Below are 24,291 nucleotides of genomic sequence, written 5' to 3'. Positions count from 1 at the left end.
TCTTTTTTAAATATTGTAAGGTGTAAACACCTTAGGAAACCAGCCAGAGGTAAAGAAAATTGCAAACACTGACTGTTCACCAAGCTTTGACAGAGTGGTACAATATGATGAAACAGATACACTGGCATAAAAAAAAAATACAGAATTAAGTATTATATCCGTTTCACTACGTTAGAGATGTCACTTCTCCAAAACTCAATTGTGCCCTGAAAGATAAAGATAATACTGTCCAACTTGTAAATCGTTAGAAAGACTGGAGATAATTCATGCATTCAACAAATATCTTTTGAACACATTTTCAGTGTCAGGTGTTGTGTTAAGCTCTGAGTGTGCAATAGATGACAGGTCTATTATGTAGATTGCATTGGTCTCCACAAGGTCTCTCCGGCCTCAGTAGTTCACATTTGATTGGGGGATGGGCCAAGAAATAAATAAGCACAGAGCAAATAGATATTTACAAATGGCCTAAGTAAAAAATATGAAGTAAAGATTAAGATAGAAGGCCCTTTGGAAAATTTTTCTTATAGTTTTCAAGTTATTTGTTGACCTCACTTATTTATATGTCTAGAAAATTACCTTAATCCATTGGGGGTTCTCCTGAAAGATATGTCAGTCACCTGGGGTAAAATAAGGGAAAGCCTGATCAGGGAGAGAGAAAGTCCTCTTCTGTTCTTGGGCTCTAAAGAAAGAGGTCAAGAGGAATGGCCAGATATGCTCACAGCTAATGGCTGACTTGTCCAAGTGGCTAGCCTGAGGGCAGGGTTCCATGGGTTTGGATTTGAAGAAATGAAACACCATGAGCTTATGTGGTGCATATAAAATCCTTTGTTCTTATAGAAAGGGAACTGAGGCAAACATTGATGGCAAGAAAACTCGTAATCAATACCTTATAAAGTCACAGGGTGAAGACTCATTGCCGTTTCTAGAAATAGAATTTCATGGAATAATTATTTTTATTTTTGGGCCATATTTCCCTGTTAGGTATTTTGAATTTAACCTTCTCGAGTACTCATTGACTTCCTCAACTCACACTGACTGATTCCATATGACTGTCCAGAGACTTTATGAGGTTGGAGATACGCTAACGGGTGGGTTTGTTCCTGCCCTGAAGCAGCCCAGAATGAGGAGAAGGCAGACAGTGGATGAATCACTGCAGTGCGACACAGTCCGTGGTCCAGTGGTAACTGAATGCCAGAGTTCAGAACCTTCAGTACATCAAATCTCCAGGGTGTGGCGTGTTGAAGTTTGCTTTGTCTTCTGGGATAGGAAAAAACAAAAAACAAAAAACCAACCGAGAAGGAAAGAGAGAAAGAAAGAAAGCGAAGAAAAGAAATAAGTCATCATATCCAGTCTGCACTTATCTGAACTTTTGATATGGTTATTATGTTTTGACTAACCCAAGAGCTCGTTGTAATTTCTCTGAGCCTTATAGTGGTTGAGTCTACTCTCGGTCTAAGTCTGTAGCTGAGTCGACTCTGCTATTTTTTAAATCTGATATTGTGCCAGGAGGAATTCTCAGCAAAGACTGTTTTTGCTTTCAACCCTTCTGCCAAACCTGGGAAGCAGTCATCAGACCGAGTCACTTTGAGGGCATCCTTTGAGAACACTTTGAGTGTTCTCGTCAAGTATGTTGTGGTTGTCTAACTACCACGTACCGGTTTTTTGAAGAGGCCTTTACAGTTAGGCTCCCAGAGCTTAAACACTCTGTACACACGTCAAAGACCCCTCGATGTATGTCTCCCACCCTCACCGCTTTCCAGAATTCTAGTCTCGTATATCTAGCAGCCCCTTCCACCTCTCTACCTACTTATCTGACATGCTTATCAAAGATTACCTATGCAGAACAAAACTCGTGATTCTCTACCTTGTAAAACTGTCAACTTTTTAATACATAAGGAAAATTAATGACGCTCCTAACATTGTAATTCAATTCTATCAACCTTCCCCTGAACGAGGACCTGTCTAGGTAATTATCTATTGGTTGACTAAAAGCCCACGAGTGTAGTGAAGAGTATACACTTTGGAATCAAAGAGGCCATTCATAATTTGATCCTAAGCATTTCGGCACAACGCTGTGCGATTTTGAGCAAGTTACCTAACATTTCCCAATCTGAAAAGTAGAATTTAAAATATTACATTCATTCATTCATTCATTTTAAAAATGTTTGTTGCATAACTAAAAAGTATCAGATACTCTGATGAGCATCAGTATAAAAAGTAAAAAAAAACAAAACAGATATAAAGCTGCCCTTATGTTGCTTAAGGTTTATAATAGAGCATAATAAGTGTCAAACATACAACCAGTACTCAATAAACAATGGTTGCTGTAATGGTGTTAATGATTGTGCCCCCCACCCACTCATACGTTGAAATCCTAATGCCCAGTAGGATGGCCCTAGGAGGTGTGGCCTTCGGAGGTGGGGAGTGTGGAGCCCTCGTAAGGGGGTTAGTGTTCTCATGAAAGAGCCAAAGGCAGCTCCTTGGCCCCTTCTGCAATGAGAAGATACAACCTAGAATCTGTAACCCAGAAGAGGGCGGTCACTTGACGATGCTGATACTCTGATCTCAGAAGTATAAGAAATAAATATCTATTCTTTATAAACTACTCAATCTGTGGCATTTTGTATAGCAGCCTGGACAGACTAAGACAGGGGCTTGGTTCTTTTCCTTTTGACACAAGGATCATCAGCCACCTATCCCAACTTCCTTCAGACATCTCCTGATTCTTAATACAGAGCTATTTTTACTTGGCCATGGTGCCTTACGCCATCATCTACTGTAGCGGTACTCAGTTTTTATTTATTTATTTATTTATTTATTTTATGAAATTTATTGTCAAACTGGTTTCCATACAACACCCAGTGCTCATCCCAACAGGTGCGCTCCTCAATACCCATCACCCACCCCCCATCAACCCTCAGTTTGTTCTCAGTTTTTAGGAGTCTCTTATGGTTTGGCTCCCTCCCTCTCTAGCCATTTTTTTTTCCTTCCCCTCCCCCATGATCTTCTGTTAAGTTTCTCAGGATCCACATAGGAATGAAAACATATGGAATCTGTCCTTCTCTGTATGACTTATTTCACTTAACATAACACTCTCCAGTTCTATCCACGTTGCTACAAAAGGCCATATTTCATTCTTTCTCATTGCCACGTCGTACTCCATCGTGTATATAAACCACAATGTCTTCATCCATTCGTCAGTTGGTGGACATGTAGGCTCTTTCCATAATTTGGCTATTGTTGAGAGTGCTGCTATGAACATTGGGGTCCAAGTGCCCCTACGCGTCAGCACTCCTGTACCCCTTGGGTCAATTCCTAGCAGTGCTACTGCTGGGTCATAGGGTAGGTCTACTTTTAATTTTGGGGGTACTCAGTTTTTAAATTTAAATCAAAGAGCTAAAATTATTTGTCCTCAGAGGATCACTTGGCTAGTCCTTCGTGCAATGTAGGGAAAGCATCCAATTATTGTCTGGGTAGGCCCTCAACCACATATAGCACCTACTCGATGTGGTAAGATAAGGTGTATGAGGAAGTGAGCATGTTCACTGAAGGTTATAAAGAAGCATGTAATGCTTGTAGTAAAATACAAGAAATAGGTTTTAATTGTAGCAACACACCGTAAACAGTCAGGTGACACCTATAGCCACAAAACAAGAATGCTGTTCAATAACTGGAGTAGCTTGAGACCCTAATAACCACAGCTGCAACTGGTGTCAGCTAGAAGCCAGCTTAAACCAATTCAGTCGCAGCCCATGAGTGCCAGGTGATACCACCCTTTGATGAGCAAAATGTCACTGCAACAACCTGGGGGGGGGGGGGGGCAAAGGCTGGTTGACATCGCCTGAGGCGCTGAATGGTTTCCTTTTTATATTTAGCCCCAGGAATTCATGCCCTCCTTCCTCCAAAGGAGCCAGGATTCAGTTCACAGCAGAGAAAAGTCCAAGGAACAGGATTCCCGTCACAAATGGAGGCAATCAGAAACTGCCTATTTTCAGACACGATACATGGAGTTCTGAAATGGTTTGATTTTCATTTGCACCGGACAAGCAAATACAACCGTACAGAATGGTAGGCAACACACACACAAATTGGCCGGTGTGAAAGATTTTCTCTCTGTGCTCTCTGGGCATGGAATGTAATGAAAATGTAGGTGGTCTGGGGACAATTGTGATTCTGTGCCTATGCACCAATGGGTAGGTCATTTCCTTTCCGTGGGCCTTCATATCCTCAGTTGTGAAAAGGCAGTTGAGCAGGAAGCTTTAGAAGGCTCTTTGGGTCTTCAAAAGAGGATGGAGCCGTGGAACGGCTCAGGCCCAGACCTCTCTCTATCTGTGGTTCAGATCACTGACATTAGCCTCCTAGGGCATTTTGCCAAATTCTGGGCTTCCTTTCAGGAAGTTGCTTTGCATTAAATAGGCTCTTTCTGGATCTTTAGTCCCACACTATTAGCCAGATTTCACCTTGTTAACTACCTGCATTTTCTCCTCTTTGAGGCTTGGGGCCCCTCTTTGTATAGTAGCTGAATTTGCTGCCCGGGCAGCTGCACTAGAATTTCCAGTGGGTTCCTGTATTCAGCTTTTGCTCCAGGCCAAGAGACAGGCTTCCTTAGAAGAAAGGAAGATTGTACTTTTATAAGCTCTTTATTAACTCCCTTTTCTCAATGTAAGCATCTATAAACTCATGATAAGTGGGAGTTAATGGACATTAGGAATTAATGGACCCACCCAGGTATTTGTCCTGTAAACGATTATTGAGCATCTTCTATGTACCAAGCACTGTGATAAAGGTATTACACATATGATGTAATCAAGCAAGTTAAAAATCTTAACCGACACGTACTGAGAATCTGGAAACATATATCCTACATGTCTGGTAAATTTTCCTGATTTTTTTCTTTCATAATACCTTTCTCCTAAGAAAAGATAAAAATACATTTTATCAAGATATAATGAACATTTTAAGTACACAATCCAATGACCTTTGACCAATAGGTGAATCCACGGAACCACTCCAATGAAAATATAGAACATTTACATCATCTCTAGAAATTCCCTCATTCCCCTTGGCAATCAACTCCCTTCTATATCTGGCCCCAGGCAAGCACTGATGTATTATTATAGATGAGTTTTGCCTACTCTAGAATTTCATATAAACGGACTCATACACCGTGTTTTCTTGGGTCTGGTTTCTCACCCTCAGCATGTTGTTTTTAAGATTTATCCAGATTGTTTACATGTATTACTCATTATCCCTCCCTACCGTTGAACAATTTTCGTTGTAAGGCTATACCATAGTTGGTTTATCTCTTCATATATTGATGACATTTGAGTTGTTTCCAGCTTGAGCTATTATGATAAAGCTGCTATAAATGCTCATGGACGAGACTTTGTGTGAATACACGCTTTTATTTCTCTTAGGTAAGTACCTAAAAATGGAATAGCTAGGTCATATTTAAGTATATGTCCTACTTTATGAGAAACTGCCAAACTGAATTGAGAATAGTATCATTTCATACTCCCAGAGTTTTACCTGCTCTGTATCTTCACCAATACTTAGTATTGTCAGTCTTTTCATCCCAGCCTCTCCAGTGGATGCCTAGTCGTATCTCATTGTAATTTTAACTTCCATTTCCCCGACGACTAGCGATGCTGAGAATTTGTAGATGTGCTTATTGGTCACTCCTATATCCATATACCGTTTGTTGAAGTACTTTGGGTTGTTAGACTTTTTATAATTGAGCTGTAAGAGTTATTTATATTCTTGATACAAACTTTTCATTAGGTATGGGCACTGGGAAAACTTTCCCCCAGACAGTGGTTTATTTTTTCCGTTCCTTAATGGTTTCTTTCAAAGGGCAGACATTTGTAGTTCTAATGAAATCCAGTATATTACTTATTTTTTCTTTGTGGTGAGTTATTTGGGGTAAGGTCCAAGAAACCTTGATTTATTCTAAGTTTGTGAATGTTTTCTCCTATGTTTTATTTTATGAGTTTTATAATTTTAGTTTACCTGTAAGTCTATGACCCATTTTGAGTTAATTTTTCTGTAGAGTATGAGGTACAAGCCAAATATTATTTTTTTCTATAGCTATCTAGTTTTTCTACTACAATTTGTTGAAAGGATTATATTTCCTATATTGACTTACCTAGGTGAATTTTCTAAAAACCAATTGACCATATGAGTGAGAGTCTGTATTCTCTATTCTGTTCTATTGATGTATATATCTCTCCTTATGGCAATACCAGACTGATTGATTACTGCATCTTTAGAGTGAGTAAAACACTATGTCACTCCTTTTAAAAATCGTTTTATCTATTTTAGATTCTCTGACTTTCAATATTAATTTTTAAATCAGCTTGTCAAGTCTTATTTTAAAATAGCCTGCTTGGGGGCACCTGGTGGCTCAGTTGGTTACCCTGGTCATGATCTCATGGTTCCTAAGGTCAAAATCTGTGTAGGGCTCTGGGCTGACAGCACAGAGCATGCTTCGGATTATCTCTCTCCCTCTATCTCTGCCCCTACCCTACTCGCGCACATGCATGCTCTCTCTCACTCTCTCTCAAAATAAATAAACATAAATAAATAAATAAATAAATAAATAGTAGTCTGCTGGGATTTTTACTGGAGATGCATTGAATCTACACGTTAACCTGAAAAGAATTGACAGTTTGACAATATTCAGTGTTCCAATCCATGAGCATGGTATATCTATGCTCCCTTTATTTATCTTCTTTTTTGTTGCCCTGGCACTGTTTTATAGTTTTTAGTATATAGGTATTGCATATATTTTGCAAAACTTATTCCTAAGTATTTCATGCTTTTTGATGCTATTGTAATATCTTTTAAGATTTTCTCCCAATTATTTATTACTAGTACAAATATGCAAATACTTTTTGTATATTGATTTTTTGTTGTATAATCTTTCTAAATTCAGTTATTTGTTCATAAAGCTTTTTGTAGAGTCCTTAGAATTTTTTATCTGATAACATTATCTGTGAATAAGAACTGTTTTATTTTTTTTTCTTTTCAATCTATGTGCATTTTGTTTCTTTTACATGCAATAAAGTGACTAGGATCTTGTTTGTTTGTTGAATAGAAGTGATGCGAGTTAAATGTCCTTCTCTTATTCCCATTCTTCCAGAGAAGCATTCAGTCACAAGCCATAATATATAATGTTAGCTGTAGGATTTTTTTGTAGAGTAGTTTGCAGAGAATTTGTTCATGAATGCTTTTTTATTTCGTGAGATGTGGTTTTTCTCCTTATTCTGCTAATATGGTAAATTACATAGGTTGATTTTCAAATGTCATATTACATTTGCATTTCTGTTTGTTCGTACATATGTATCAAAAATTAAAAGCTGCTTTAAACTCACTGCTCATTGGTCGGCCTTGTCAACAGATGGGCTTCTTTATAAGATGTGGATTGTTCACTGTGTTGAAGGATTCCCATATGTCAGTATTTGTATTTCTTTTCTCTTTGGCTGATCAGATTCCCCATAAAGGAATTTACTAGCACTTCCTCAAAGGTTAAGGCCTGTTTCCCACTAATTTGTTGCTTCATGAAGGAAGAGAATATCATTGTAAGGCATATAAATATGTTTCCTGTTTTATTCTCTAATGTCAGTTTTTTCTGCTGTCCTTCTGGTTCAACTTCTCCAGAGACCATACCTCCATTCTTCTGTGACCTAGGAGAGGGATGTTGCCTATTGCGTGAGAAAGAAGAAGGGATCTGAAGGTCTGACTTCTTATACAATCTTGAGTCAATCATTCTGAGACCACTTACAGAAGTACCTGATCTTTTGAACTTCTGGAACTTTCTGGAGTTTCATGGTACAAAATAGTTTGCTTTCAGGATTCCCTGAATTTATAGCTTGGGTTTCAGTATTGCAGAATATCGTTGCTATATCTTGTTGCTAATATTGTTGTTGTTTCTCCTCCCTTTATCTTTGTGAATTTATGCCTTAAAACATTTTTTTTCACTGTCTTTTAAAATAATTTGGAGAAGCAGCAGAAATTAATGAGGGAGTTCAACCTTTCAGAAAGTCCTGGCATCAGTTTTTAAAAATATTTTTAAACATTTTCATATTTGATGAGGAAACTGTGATGGTGTAAGACTAGAAAAACAATCGCAGACTTTTCCGTAAGACCTTGTAATCCACGTAAGTGTTTTTCTTTCTCTCAAAGGCAGTGGAGAGCATTGAGGGATTTTAAGTAGAAGAGTAATGTAATCAGAATTATGTTTGGAATATGAAAAAGTTCTTGAGAATAGTTAGGAATAAAGGCAGGGAGACTGGTTAAGAGGTTCTAGCAGCAAGAACAACCAAAGAGAAAGCTATGGCAATTTCCTCTTGGGCAGAGGCAGGGCATCATGGCCTAGAATCCTGACCTCTGCTTTCAAAGACTTCTTTGTATCATCCATCCTTCTTTCCTTCAATGAGGATGAATCCTACCAGGTATACCTTCTAAATATCACTCCACTCTACCTTCTTTTCCTCTCCATACTAGACAGCCATCTATCTCCCCAGTGGCCTCAAGATACATCATGCATCTTTCACTCTGCTGCCTGAATGGCTTCTCTAGAGCACAGGCTGATTCTGTGTTTCTTCAAGTGAAAACTTTTCAATGGTTCCTCAAAGTTCAGAGGACAAAGTTTGAGATTCTCGGTCTAACATTTATTTTTATTGCATTTTGCAAAAGTATCCAGCAACTGTAGTGTACAGGAAATTTTCTTAAAGAAAAAAAATAACTGATCCTTTATGATACACAGTTTGAAAAACACTGCTTTAGATAACCTTCTCTGTGTTGTTAAAACTTGTGAGGCACCAGCTTCCTAACCACATTGATCTGGCCTCTAATGCTTAGAAAGGCCTGGGAAGTAGTAGAATATTAGTGAGAGAGAGAAAAAAGAAAGGAACACTAACATATGTCAAATATTTGCTGCCTTTGTGTGACTTTTCTGGTAGCTTTACATACGTAGCAAAGTAAAGAAACTATTTTAACTCCTGACATTAGAGTTTCTCTTAGGGATGACACTCTTTGCTTAGAGAAATACCTTGATGGATCACTTTTGATGGGCAATGTAAGGCCTCAAAACAGAGCATGCAATATAGATGAGCATGAAATTAGTGCTGAGGAAAAGGGAAATGGAGGTACCAAATAGCCTCACAGAAATTTGGAGCCCATGGAGAAAAGTGGCCAAAAAGAAATTCAAGATGGCAGAGCAACATGAAGATGTTATTTTAAGCCAAAAATCAAAATAGCTGATTGCTAAAGTTTTATTGTTTAAATTGTTACGATATTAGCCGTTGTATTCTAAAACATTTTTAGTAAGGATGCACACTAATACATAGTTTTGAGAGTTTGAATGGTTTTGAGAGTATACCAAAGAAAGGTGTGTGTTTCATATTTAGTTAGTTTGAAACAGGAAGAAGATAATAGAAAAGAGATGAGATGAAAACGAGCGGAACTTGATGGAAACCAGAACTCATAGTCAAGAGTAAGTAGGAGAATGTAAATATGCCATCACCCAGAAGTCACACAAAGCTTGGGCAGGGCACAGCATATCCCACTGGACACGGGATACATATTGTGAACCAAAATTTAAAAATCTCTCAATGCATGGTGGCTTCATAACAAATTGCCACAAAATCAGAGGCTTACAACAACAAATACTTATTATTGGATCATTTTTACAGGTCAGGAACACAGGCAAACTTAGCTGGGTCCTCTGCCTCAAGGCCTCCCATATTTAGAGAGAGATGGGGAGGGAGAGAGGGATTTATGCTCAGGACTTGCCTTACACAATTGTGAGGGCTGGCAAGTCTGAAATCTGGCAGGCCGGATATTCACGCAAGAGTTGAAGTCTTGAATCCAAATTCAGTAGTACAATAGACTGCAAACTCAAGAAAGATCTCCACGTTGCAGTCTTGCGGAGAATTTCTTTTTCTTTGAGGAACCTTAGTCTTCGTTCAGTTAAGGTCTTCGACTGAATGAGGTCCACCTACATTATGGAGAGTAATATGCTTTATACAAATTCTTCAAATAAACTAAATGTTAACCGTTACTCAAAGTCTACCAATTTTTTTTTCAAAGTCTACCAATTTTGACATTAATCCCATCTACAAATTACCTGCACCAAACCCCTCTAGATTGGTGTTTGACTAAACAACTAGGCATCATAGGCCAAGTAGACATACAACATTAGCTATCACAGGCTGCAGTCAAGATGTTGGCCAGGGCTGGGTCCCGTCTTAAAGCTTAATGAGGGAAGACTAGATCTTCTTCCAAGTTCATCAGTTATTGGTAGAATTCAATTCCTTGCATGCTGTTACATTAGTGGCCTAAGTTCTTTGCTGGCTATTGGCAGGAATTTGTCTTTGTTTTTTGCCACATGGACCTCTCCATTCGGTAGCTTGTTTCATCAAGGTCAAGGGAGAGAGTCTACTAGCAAAGTAGAAATCGTAATCTTATGTAACCTCGTCAAGGAAATGCTATCCCATGGCTTTGCCACATTCTGTTGATGGCACACAAGTTGCTAAACCAGTCCACAACCAAGGGAGAGAATTATACAAGGGCCTGGACACCAGCAGGTGGGTGTCATCTTAGGGTCTGCTTGTCACAGTCTGTTTATCTCTGTTAACATTTGGATTTCAGGTAAACTATTTCATCAGGATTCTCTCAAACAGTTGCTGAAGTAAGCACTTTTATTCCCACTTCACACATTAAGGAATTAGAACAACATAACATATGAAGTAACAGGCAGAGCTGGCACTCAAGCCAGCATCTATTTGCTACCAAATGCTGCATCTTTCCTATTATACTGTAAGGAAAGTCAGCGAGGCATAAAAAATATCGGGAGTAAGCATCTCTGAGAACAACCTTCTTTTTCTGTTTCTAAACGTTGAGATCCAATCCTGCAATCTGTGATGGTTTCCTTTTTTGATTCACTAGAAATTTCTATTAGAAAGACTAATAGGCATTTCTATTTCTCAAATCTAGGTACTTCACAGACTCTTAACTTTTTCAGAAAGAGCTCTAAGACCAGAAGTGGAGTTTCGGGGATTTTTCTCAGAATTTCTTCTCATTCTTTATATTCCTGGGTTTTTTTTCCAGGCTTATTGTCTTATTGTAATTTTTGGTGCCTCTTTGCATGGCAAGGATGAGCCTAATTTTTTGCTGTCCTTGTCATCTGACTCCAAAACTGGAGATATTCTCTTTGCTTGCAGATTTAACCTTACCTCATCCTTCAGGTTAAAACTCTGGATCTTATTTCAAGTTGTGCCCTTGGTCCTAAACTCTGGCTTCAAGATCTGCATTTATAACTGATTCTCATACCTAAGTACCTGCCTGGCATCCCAGTTTCTCTGGGATTAGGATCACTACCTTGATCCCTTCAGGACTTCCGAGGGTGTGGAGTGATGATTCTGAACCCAGTACCTTGTAGCTAGGTCCTCTTTTCTACCTCCTGCTGACCCTCTTCTTCTTTTAGCCTATAGTTATTATTTAAATGTAATTCATCCCAGATAAGTAGAGGATATGGAGCCTTCTGACACTCCTTCTGGGTTTGTAAGGGTGGGAAATGGCAGTAATTTATATTGTTTATATTGTTAGGTCACTTGTTACAAACATTAGGCACAAATGAAGAAAGTTCCAAGCTAAGGGTGTGGGAAGAATAGCAATTTGGAAGCAGAGGCCTTTCTGTAGCTCCTTAATCATGAAGTAACCTGTGGCTATTCTCGAGGCAGCAGTTTACCCAGACATCCATACAGCAGACTATCTCTCCCTCTTACACAAGTTTCTTCCATTGACCCCCATTTCACAGAATATGGAATCCAATGCCTAGGCTTGTATTCAAGGGTTTCCCTGGCCTTATGGCAAGCAGTTTTTCCAATCTTACTTCCATGTTCTGTGCATGACGAGCCTTTCCCCCTCCTCGTGTACAATAGTCTTCCCTTAATTATTCACTTTTTAAACTTGATAGAACATCTTTTCATTCAGGTCCATAAACACCATATTCCTAGATAGCACTTCCTGTTCCTTACTAGAAGCCCAGTGAAATTCTCTTTTATCTATGATCCTCAGTGCACTGTTTATATCCACTGAAGCACATCTTTCATTCTATCAGGTGATTTGACTCATTACTTACATGCCTTTCTTTTCTTATTAGCCCAGAACACTTTTATTTTTTTTTAATTTTTTAATGTTTATTTTTTTTTTAATTTTTTTTCAACGTTTATTTATTTTTGGGACAGAGAGAGACAGAGCATGAACGGGGGAGGGGCAGAGAGAGAGGGAGACACAGAATCGGAAACAGGCTCCAGGCTCCGAGCCATCAGCCCAGAGCCCGACGCGGGGCTCGAACTCCCGGACCGCGAGATCGTGACCTGGCTGAAGTCGGACGCCTAACCGACTGCACCACCCAGGCGCCCCTAATGTTTATTTATTTTTGAGAGAGAGAGACAGAGACAGACAGACAGAACATGAGCAAGGGAGGGGCAGAGAGAGATGGAGACACAGAATCCCAAGCAGGCTCCAGGCTCTGAGCTGTCAGCACAGAGCCCGACCCGGGGCTTAAACCCACAAGCCGTGAGATCATGACCCGAGCTGAAGTCACACATTTAACCAACTGAGCCACCCGGGCGCCCTCAGAACACTTTTTAAATAGTTAACTTTGTATTCTTAATTTCATTCCCACCCTCAAATTCTATCACAATGTCCTGAGCGAGGTACGGTGATAAAATGAGGTTGAGGATAGGAGATAAATTTGGGAATCAGACACACCTAAATTTGGAAATAGGTTCTGGAAGTTACTGTGTGATTGGAAAAGTTGTTTAGCCCTCAAGTCTTGGTTTCCTCATCTGTCAGATGAGAATAGCATTGCCTGCCTCCAACATTTGAGGTAAGAACACAGTAGTATTAACTCTATAGAAAGATCGGTGCAACGTAAGGTATACAGCACTGTTTCTTCTCCAAATTTCCCGTTTTCACAACCCAGAGCTCACTCCCCATTCCAACCTCCCCTCTCACCTCCTCTTCCTACTTACACCCCTACTATTAATAAATGTTTATGAAATTGGAATGAATCCTCTGTCATTGACCTGCTTGAATCAGGAAGCAAATGACTCACAGGTTTTAAACAATCTATTGACTTTTCTCTCTGCAGACTTTCGGTTGTTTGGTGCTTTGCATTCTTGCTTTTCTCTTCCTTCCTGCCCTGATTTGCTATAAATCCATCTTTTGTGCTCTCTTTCTGTTCTAAAATTTCATTTTCACCTTCAAGCTCTTTGTTTACGTTGTGTCTCTCTTCTGCTGAAAGAGCGTGGCCTTGCGAAGCTGACATTCGTTTAATCTTCTGGCTTCTCAAAATCTGTATTTATGAGTTTCCTCATGTTCCCAGTGCTGGGGACTGCAGCACACATGCCAGAGCTTTCTGAGTAAGTGCTCCAACCTGAAAGGAGAGCTGTTCCAAGGTTATGTCACCCCCCACCATGGTGCTTCCTCATCGACAGCCGGGAAAAAGAAAAGTTTCCATGGAGATGAAACAGAAACGAGTCTGTCTGATCAATTCTGATTTTTATAAATAGGAATCCATTTTAAGTCTAGGTTTGTAGCCTGAGCTGCTGTCATAGTTAAAAGGAAAGTAGGAAGTTATCCAGTAAATTTCTAGCATGGAATATCTACCCACTTCAGTATAATAGAGAAGAGGTCCTTGCCCTAAGGGGGCTTAAAATTTAGTTGGGGAATGAAAAGTAATACACAAGAAGGAGAGGTTTATTAAAGCTAGGAATAGGAAGAGCTAGTTTAATTAACACTTATCGACTTACTGCGTGAATAAATCAATACAGATTTCTATGGACTGAATGTGTTCCTCCCAGTATTCGTATGTTGAAGCCTTATCCCAAATGGGATAGTATTTGGCGATGGGGTCTTCAGTCCTAAGAGAGGAACCTTCATCCCTCTCTCTCTTTCTCTCTCTCCCTCTCTCTCCCCACTCCCCATAATGAGAGGGCACAGCAGAAAGACAGCAAACCAGGAAAAAAGGTCCACACACCAAACCCAACTATGCTGACATCCTGATCTTGCAATTCCAGCCTCCAAAAGTGTGAAAAATAAATTTGTGTTGTTCAGGTCACCCAGTTTGTGGTATTTGTTATATTAATCCAAGCTGAGATGATGATTGAGAAAAATGATTAAATGAATGAATAAATGAAGGCTTGAGCTTTAACTCTTGTGCTTTAAAACCTAGACAGAGTTACTAATCCAAAGCAATTTAAGTCACCTTTAAATTTTTTGCACTGGAACTCTGTAATTATATCATTAAGTCAGCAGTCTAGGCTATTTCAACAAACAAACTCTAAGTTACTACAATGGGCCAGACCATATAGTGAGTCCAAAAGGAAAGCAAGATGAATGAGATATTTTCCTTTCTCTAGAATAAAAACAGAATTTTCCCATCACCATTTTATGGATTATTGCCAAGTATATCCTAAGTATAGTCCCAGAATAGACCAGTAGAATATCATTAGTTTTCAATACACTAAGATTGAATGGAAAGTTTGTTGGGACTCGGGAATACTTGCTGGTTGATCTGTAAACATCATGCAGTATATCTATTTCATCATTTGGAGAGTTTTACCGCTCCCTCTCTGGAAGTAATTTGACACTATCCATCCTCTGTTTTAGGCATGTGATATATATGTTATGTTCCCAGCTAGACTTTAAATTTCCGGAGAGTAGGTCTATTTTTATTTATCTAAGCATCTCCCACAGAGACTAGCCTAGCACTTAACATATGATAGGTTCTCAATTATATTGACTGAGTGGATAAGTGTAATATAAAATAAAAATATGTATTTGCTCAATATGGATTTGGGGACCTTGCTGTGTGGAATGGCAAATCTAAGCGATGGAGACATAACGATGAGTAAAACTGGTTCTTGGTTCTCCAGGACCTCTTAATCTGGTTGGGAACTCAGAATACAAATCAGTAGTGATAATCCAGGGTGCTAAGTATCACAGTGATGATAAACATTGGGAGGTCTATGAGCAGTTGGCAGGGATCGAGAGTTCTGAAAAAACATAGGGAGAGAGGTGAACTGGAAGCTGAACCTAAAGAATGAATGAGTTTGCCAAGCACAGAAGTTAGGAAGAGAGTTCCTTCAACCGAAGGATAAGAGTTCATGGTAGTGGTGAGATAGAGCTCACTGTGCACAGAAGGAACAACACATGCAAAGGTTCAGAGAAATGAGAATGTCCAACCCTGAGGTGGCCAGGGTAACGATGTGTTATGGAAAATCATCACATAGGAGAAGAGCGACATACACCAGGGTCAGATCATGAAAGCCTGTCATGCCACATAGTTTGAATTTCATCTCTTGAATAATAATAATAAGCCTCTAGTTTTCTTTAAGGGTAGTACCAAGATAGCCAATTTTTTTTTGTCTTAGAAAGACAATTCTGACAAGCACAGGAAAAACGATCCTGAGGATCAAAGAAGGAAGGCAACATGTATTGAGTGATGACTATGTGCCAAGAAATTCATTAGAGGTTTTCACAGATATTATTGAAGTTTGCTTCATTTAATCCTAACAAAACAAGAGATAAGCATTAGTATGCTCCTTTAGCAGATTAAAAATCTGATGCCTGAAAATGGGAATGGGAATTGATTAGAAATTGAGAAACTACTTAAAATTCTAGGTGAGACCCTTGGGGCGCCTGGGTGGCGCAGTCGGTTAAGCGTCCGACTTCAGCCAGGTCACGATCTCGCGGTCCGTGAGTTCGAGCCCCGCGTCAGGCTCTGGGCTGATGGCTCGGAGCCTGGAGCCTGCTTCCGATTCTGTGTCTCCCTCTTTCTCTGCCCCTCCCCCGTTCATGCTCTGTCTCTCTCTGTCCCAAAAATAAATAAATAAATAAAAAAAAACGTTAAAAAAAAAATTCTAGGTGAGACCCAAAGTGGGTCAGTGCGAAACAATGGTGTTGGGCAGCACAGGTGGGGAGGGAGGGGGAAAGAGAAAACAACCTATTGGACAAGTATTTGGAAAACACAATTAATAGGATGGTCATTAGTTGGGTGTAGGCATGAGGAAGAGGACTAGTTAATGGTGAATGCAAACTCTCTGCAGAGTTGAAAACCTGGATCTCATATAACTACTGTGTTCAAATGGTTCTAAAGTCTTTCACATTTCCTCTCATACCTTTATCTTAAAATCCATATAGGTAGAAAAAAATTTCCCTCAACACGTAAGACAGAATTGTATAGCGTTGTGACTTTAATGTGTCTCCCTGGGAGTCAGCTATTGAGTGTGCCAAGGAAGATCCTAGATAACCAGTTTTAAAGACAATTTTACATCTTGTAACTCTCTTGTATAGGAGAATCCCTACTGTAAAGTGTTCAGAGGAATTTGAAGGCAAACAAGTATATAAGTGCAAGGAATTGTATCCGATGTAAGACACCACCCAGACTCTTGGCAAGGCGCAATCACTTGGAAACAATTAGTGGCTCAAGAGACTGATATCATAGAGGATCAAAGTGTTCACTGGGAAATGATTTGGGAAGTGGAGAGGCCACCAGTGACTTCACAGCAAACCACGGAGCGATTGTGAAACTCAATGCATTTTGCAATGTTATACACAGAGGAGGAACGATTCCAACTCCAGAGAAATCCTGCTGACATCCAAGAGGCCTCTTGTTTCCGTGTCCAAGGATCTCTAGTATCACATATTCCCCTTTCTCTCCTAGACTTCATTTGCGGTAGTCTACTCCCTATTTTGAGAGTTTCCTGAACTGACACGATTGACAAATTCAGTCAGGCGCATCCTCAACTATTTGTTTTACGAGGGAACCAAGAGTATAGGAGACAGATTAACGTTGAGGTGATAAAAAAATGATATAATATACCTTATCGACCCTTCCATGGTAGTTTGGACCACGTCCTCTGACCACTTTCCTCTGATGAAAGAGGAAATAAGAACAGAGGAGGTAAGCGACACAGGAATTTACAAGGGGAGGAGACAGGCCAAAAAGCCCCTTTCCTATTTTGCAAACCTAAAGACTCCTCATTAATGTAGTTTCATAGCAGCTTACTTTTAATTTTGCAGTCCTTAGCAAAATTTGTAGCCATAGTTTTTAGAAGTATGGTCACCACTCATGATCCCTGAAATGCTTAATAATCCCTAAAATAACAGTGTCTCAGAAACTACATTGAGGGGTGTGTATGTGCAAGCTTATGTACGTGTGTGTGTATGTGCATCTGTGCGTCTGTTTGTGTGTGAGAGCAACAATGGCTGCCAAGATGAGAAGATTCGCTAAAATTCTCACATGGAGGCCTAGAACTTCATCTAGGTAGGAAGGTAAGTTTTATAATATGACACTCAGGAAGAGAACCGGATCAATGAGCCAAAGTAATGGTAGTTATATATAAAGTAAACTATCTCTATTTCCTTGTGACATTATGTATCTATCATCTATCTATCTATCTATCTATCATCCATCATCATCTATGATATAAGTAAATCTATAGAAATAGTAGGTGGATTGGTGGTTACCAGGAATGAGAAGGAGTGGGTAATGGTGACTAACTGCTTAATGGGTATGGGGATTTATTCTGGAGTAATAAAAATGTTTCAGAACCAAAGAGATGTGGTGGTCGCATAAGTTGTGAGTGTACTAAATGTCGCTGAATTATTTTACTTTAAAGTGAGTAACTTATGTTATATGAATTAAACATCAACAAAAACACTTTTTTAAATGGATTTGAACATAATTTTAAAGACTCATGTTATAGTTGAATGTAGCCAGCAATTAAAAACATAAGTATGTTGATGGGGCACCTGGGTGGCTCAGTCGGTTGAGCATCCGACTTCGGCTTGGGTCATGATCTCACAGTTCATGGGTTTGAGCCCCGCGTCGGGCCCTGTGCTGACAGCTCGAAGCCTGGAGCCTGCTTTGGATTCTGTGTCTCCCTCTCTCTCTCTGCCCCTAACCCACTCACATTCTGTCTCTGTCTCTCTCAAAAATAAATAAACATTAAAAAAAATTGTTTTCAAAAACCATAAGTATATTGAGTCCCAGGGGATAGGTAAAATTATGCCACTATGACTGAATATTTTATTATACAGAAAAAAATTGATATATAGTTAGTTCCTATTATTTTACCAACATAGCAGAATGGCTCTTCTTCTTCTGGGAATGGCCATACATGTAACAATGTTGCCATGATTGTGATGGCAACAGGGGTTTTACCTGGCCTCTGTCCACAGTTGACTTGTTGAGGAGTGGGCACTTGTTCCAAGATGAAGTACTTAATCCTCATTCAGTCAAATTAGGCTAAAATTTCTATATCTTGGATTGTAAAATATAAAAGCGAAGGTTGGAAACCACTGGGTCAACTATTTTTCCCACTATATAGACCAGAGAACCTGAGGAAAGAAGTTTGAAGGGAAAAAGGAATGAGGCAAACACACAAAGAAAAGCAAGAGGAGAGAAAAGGGGCTTCTACAACATTCACATTCCTCATTCCAGTTGCATCTCTGAGATTGAATTCCACAATCCCTCTGTATTTTTTTAATACATAGTCTCTTTAACTTAAATTAGTATGTTTCTTGTCCCTTGACGATGAATCATAACTATTACACAGTGAGGAAATGAATACTGCTTTATAGACGCAAATTCTTAATACCTTTGCATATTTTAAAGGCAATAGTGTGGAGACAATTTTCTTTTGAAAATAAAACATGTAAATTTATATAGGATTTTAAAGTTTGTAAAAAAAATTAATGCAATATCTAATTTCATACCAATACTACCCTGGAAGTAAATGTTAAGGATTAGAGGACTGAGACCCAGAAATGTCAAATGGCTTGCCCAATTAGCAGCAGAACAGGAACTAAGACCAATTTTTTTCCTCTAAAAGCAAGCAATCTTTACTGAGCAGTCATTCTGAGGGTCTTGTATTGGCAGCCAGAAGAGGGAAGCAACTTGGGATGCTCCCCTTCCAGCATTCTCTCAAGTTGGACTTCTGCTCCCATGGCCCACAGACTCCTTCCTACTTTGTGGGACCAAGTAGAGTGAACCACGCTGCCTGGACCAGTGCTGGTATCTCCTGTTCCTACAAGGGTTTGCTCCAGGGCTCCCTGGTTGCCATGAAGGACTCTCAGGTCAGCTGGCTTGACCGCTCCCTGGAATCCAAAAGATTCCTTCCATCTTTAGCTTTTCCCCTGGGGCCATTCCCCCTCACCACAGCACAGATCACCGGACAAGTGATTTTAAGGAGGCAACATTCTACAGCTGAGGGAGCTGTGCAAGAGTTTTTGTGTTCTCTAACTAAAAAGGCTACTTTTGGAATTTGTTTATAAGGCTCACTGCAGAAGTGACCTAGGCTCCAAGGTATCAAACCCAGAACAGGCTTCGAGCAGATTTCTGGTACGAGTAGTAGATAAGGACGAGGTTCCAGATTATAGCAAAAACGTTCATGATGGGGAGCAGGTAAGGAGTGGGAATAGTGCCTAGACAGGATACCTGCGCTGTTTACTTTCTTTGCTAGGCTTACAGAAGGTCAGGTTGGTATGGGGCTCTTCAGTGTCAGGGACCCAGGATCTGTCTGTTTTGTAGCTTCAACATCTTCAACACATGGTCTCCACCTCGTGGCTCAAGACGGCTGCCCAAGCAGAAGCATTATGTTTGCATTCCAGGCAGCAGGAAGGAGAAAGATGATATCCCTTTAAGGACATTGCCTGAAAGTTATATACTCATTTCCATCTACGGAAAAGGCACCGAAGTGTAGGCATGAAATCATAGGTAGCTGCAAAGAGGATAAAAAAAGGCAGTCTTGATTCTGAGTAGACATGTGCCCAGCTAAAATTTGGAAGGTGCCTTAATAAGGAACAAAAGGATATTAGGTGGCACATAGCAAACTCTCCCCCAAGTGCGAAAGCTGCTGATGAAGTCATTAAGTGGCCGTGCATGTGTCGCCTTTGTGAAAATGCCAAGATAGAAAGTTCTGTTTCGTTAGAACAGACATGTCCTTTTCTAAAGAGGCATCCTGGTATCCCAGCACCCTGGGGAAGATGAGAAAAGAGATGTCTGCAGAGCAATAGAGGACACGAGATGTAGCAATGAAGAATAAAAACAACATTGTTACAATAATTATGATAATGATGCCTCACATTTGCATAACGCTTCAGATTTCTAATATTTAACGCATTCTAGTTGAAGCCCAAACTATGTTAAGAAGAATTTTTAGTAATAACCCAATTTTAGAGAGGAGAAAATGGAGAAGCAGGTAGGTTAATTGCTTCTGTAAAGTTGGTTAAGCAGCGAATAAATCCTACTCCAGGGCGCGAGCACTGTCATGAACTCCAATTCTCACATTCTTCGAGGAATGCAATGGCAACATAAGTGTGTAATTCCAGCTTCTATATATTCCTTCGTTTATTCGTCAGTACACGTTTACTGAGCGGCCCAAAGAATACAAAGGTAACAAAATAGCCCTGCATCCCAAGACTTGAGAATCTAGTAGCAAGAGTGGCAAAGTTATGTATAATATTTATAGAGATTGTATACTTATATTTTATATGTGATATGTAATTTTATTTTATATGTAAATATATTTATATGTAATAATATATATTGTATATTGTATATTTATATAGTATAGTTTATATATTAAGGTATATACTATAAGTATGACTATATATTATATATATACATAATTTATATATATAAAAACACAACATATTTGTGCTTTTATAAAGAACATATTCAAAATTCAGTTTTCCAATTTTCCTTTTCAAGCCTAAGGTTCTATGCCAACAGAATTCAAAAGCTAGCCTGTACCGTAGAACTCTTGTCTTTCATATTCAGGCTTCCTTTCTCTCTTAAAGCTTCCTCTCACCATGTTTTCCATTCCTTGTTGATGCAGTTCTCAGAGGTAAGGTCGCACAGCATCCCAGCGAAGTAACTATCGCTATACCTATTTTATAGAAAGAAAGCACAAGGCCAAGATGGGGAGAAAAGATGCTCAGGATAGAAGCAAATCTACACCAAACCAAAGTCTCCACACTTTTAAGTAGGATCCTTGACAAAACTACAGAAACCTAATAATAAAAAATGTATTTATACACTCATTATAGTAACCATCGCTCTGTGTTCCTCTAACACAACGCTCTGAACACAGCAAATTGCTCTACTTGCCTGGTACCAGGTTGAGAGCTCTCTACGTATCGGAAGGTAATAATAATCATAGTTAATATTTATTGACCACTTAGCAGAGGCCACGTGCTTTGTTAAATATTTGACGACTGCCTCCTTTCATCTTTAGAACGATGCCGTGAGGCCAAGGATGATATTCCCTCATAGTGTATGAAATTACCAAGAGCCAGCCATATGCCTATATTCACTCAGCTCCTAAGAATCACACTTGGTCTGGGTCTCACAATCTAAGTTCCCAATCACTCGTCCTACTGTTGTAGCCCTCAGAGCAACTACGCAAGAATTTACAGGGAGGCAAATTGTTGATATTGCTTAAAATTTCATTCGTTTTGCTCTGCCCTAAAACAAGCAATAGTGTGCAAGTGTTGGACAACCATCTGTAAAAGTGGTGTCCATATGGCTTCTAAAAAATTTGCTTTCCGCCGTGTTATGAGTCTTCTGTAAAAAATGAACACATGGGCCTGGTCTGTTCTTTACCTTCCTGTACAGGGCCAATTCATCATTTTATGTTGGTACCAAGAGATGGTGGAATAGAAAGTCATAACAAAGCACTTGGATGTGTTTATTGTCTATTTTGTTTATTCGTTTTTGTGTACCTTCTTACACCGCTGATATTAATATTTTAAAATATTCAGTGTTTTCCTGAGATTTTTTACCCCATATCTGGCTTTTTCTAAATTTGATTGATGTTGTTCTTTTTATGTCTCATATAATTTTCTTCTGGTCTTTTAGCTAGTTTTGAAATAGAAACCTACAGTTTTTATCTGTTTTGAAGATGGAATTTTCTGGTCTAATTTTACTGTCTATAGGGATTTTGTGATTGTTCTTCCACTTTTGTCTCATGATAGTTTGGAATTGGATATGCCCTCAATACTTTACTGTTGCTCAGTTTTATACAGAATTAACTTTCATGAACTTTTAGAAGGTAGTTCAGGGTAGCATGTTCAACTTCACCCCCTCTTTGACATTTTCAGGTAGTGTTAAATATGGCAGCTTGTCTTCCCAGATTTCATGGCTCTTCTGCCCTGCCCTGCTTTTATTGGACCTTTTCTCCTTTCTCCGATTCTTCTCCAGTTCCATCTTGGTTCACCCACTAGAAGTTTCTTTTCAGTGTGGAGTCCTGTCCTGGAAAAGAGTCCTGGCTAGTGAGTTTTGAGAGTTTATAAGACCTAGAATGATACAGCCCCTTAAACAGAAATTTGCACTCACCTACTACCTGAATGGGAGAGATCACCCTAAGTCTTAGATGCTGCTTCCCAGTGGATGCCTACGGGTGCTTACCTTCTCCTGTTCTCTATGAGGTCAGACATGCCTTTATTTCCCTTTGCCGCTTCTAGGCAAATGCCAATACCATGCAGGTCTTTAGGCTATATAGTTTTTCCTCACTTGCTGGTATTTTGAAGTTCATAAGAATATTTTTTCATCTGGTTTTGTTAGAAATATTACCCATGGGTTTTGGTTTTATTATCTCGTTGTTCCCTCTCTTTTATTTTGAGATTCTGAGATATTCAAAATTCATACTGTGGTAATTACCAACTTCTGAGAATCCCCTGGGCATTTTATACTTATCTTCTTGTTAATAATTTCTACCTTAATCCCATTGTGATTTGGGGACATATTCTGTATAGTTTTATTTAGTTAATGTTTGCTTCCAGGGAAGCTCTGTGTGAGTCTTCTTATATTTCTAAAATCTAGCCAGTGCTTGCCATATACTGACATTCAATAAATATTTGTAGATCGTTATTTTTGTCTGTTTTTCTTTCATTATTCATCAAGAGTGCTTTGCATAGCTATTATATACCTGGTAGTAACATAGCCACTTTGGAGTTTGTCTTAGTCCTTTCAGACTGCTAATAACAAAATACCACAGATTAGGTAGAGAATAAACACAGAAATTTCTTTCCCACAGTTCTAGAGACTGGAATTTCCATATCAGGGTGCCATTATGGTCCAGTGAGGGCCCTCTTCTAGGTCATAGACTCTTCATTGTGTCCTCACTTGACAGAAGAGACTAGGTAGCTCCCTGGGATCTCCTTTATGAGGACACTAGACCCATTCATGAAGGCTCCACCCACATGACCTGACCAATTCCCACAGGGCCACCTCCTAACAGCATTGCATTGGGAGTTAGGAACATGTGAACTTGGGGGACACACAAACATTTAGACTATAACAGAGGTACAAAGAAATGAAAGATACAGGTTTGTCCTAAGATACTTTATATCTTTAAATCAGACACTTTTGTGATTGAAGACATTGTTAGAGTCACCTAGGTGTACTGAAACCATTAAACAATTGAAATCATAGAGCTTAGGTAGAAGTACATTTTGACTCACAAGATGGTAACAGTAGTATTGTAGTGTGTTCTCAGTCTACTATGTGTAGAGGACTGTTCCTTGGCTACATATGGTGCTAGAAGAAAGAACCCAGTAGTTGACTGCCTGGAATGTTTCCTGCCATGTATATGGGTCATGAGAGTGGCATAATTTATCTATATATTTGTATTCTGAGATAAAAATCTGTTTACATTGCATAAAGATAATACGATTGTTTCAAAAATGAAATTGAAGGTGAACATTGAGTTTGCAGGAAGCTTGGAACTTATACATAGTAGTGCTATCAGCAAAATAGAACTTTCAGAAAATCTGAGTTCAAGCTTCTGAATTTCTACTTGTATACCCAACATTTAATGAGTACTTACCATATTTCCTACACTCTAGAGTTTTACATATATTCAACTTATTTACTCTTCACAGCTTTATCAGTAAGTTGTTACTCATTTCATAATCTTGGGAAATCATCTAAATTTACAGAACCTCATCTCTTCACCTATATGGCATGGGTCACCAGTGCTACTCCATTGGGCTCACTCAAAGCTTTTGTGATGTAATGTATGTAAACACAATCTATCGTCTGAAAGTAATATGCTGTTATTATTTCCAGCCCATTGCACTGTGATAACTAACACACGGGACGATATGACATAGGGACTGAACGGCATAGTATAGAGTACAACTGCTATACCAAAGGAAGATGTTGACAGCTGGCATATTGAGGCGAGAAATGGATTCACACAGCACAGT

General features: G+C 39.2%; 1 long non-coding RNA gene across 1 annotated transcript; it reads right to left on the bottom strand.

The window, feature by feature from the left end:
- Positions 1–416: 416 nt before the first annotated feature.
- Positions 417–24,068, bottom strand: LOC109495930. Its single transcript, XR_002151653.3, has 3 exons — positions 23,910–24,068; positions 20,834–20,969; positions 417–1,257 (listed from the first exon to the last, which is right to left on the bottom strand). It is a non-coding gene; the product is annotated as an uncharacterized LOC109495930 (long non-coding RNA).
- Positions 24,069–24,291: the final 223 nt, after the last annotated feature.

The sequence above is a fragment of the Felis catus genome, chromosome F2 (genome assembly GCF_018350175.1).
Source record: "Felis catus isolate Fca126 chromosome F2, F.catus_Fca126_mat1.0, whole genome shotgun sequence".
Lineage (NCBI taxonomy): Eukaryota > Metazoa > Chordata > Mammalia > Carnivora > Felidae > Felis > Felis catus.
This window is presented reverse-complemented; position numbering and strand designations above follow the sequence as displayed.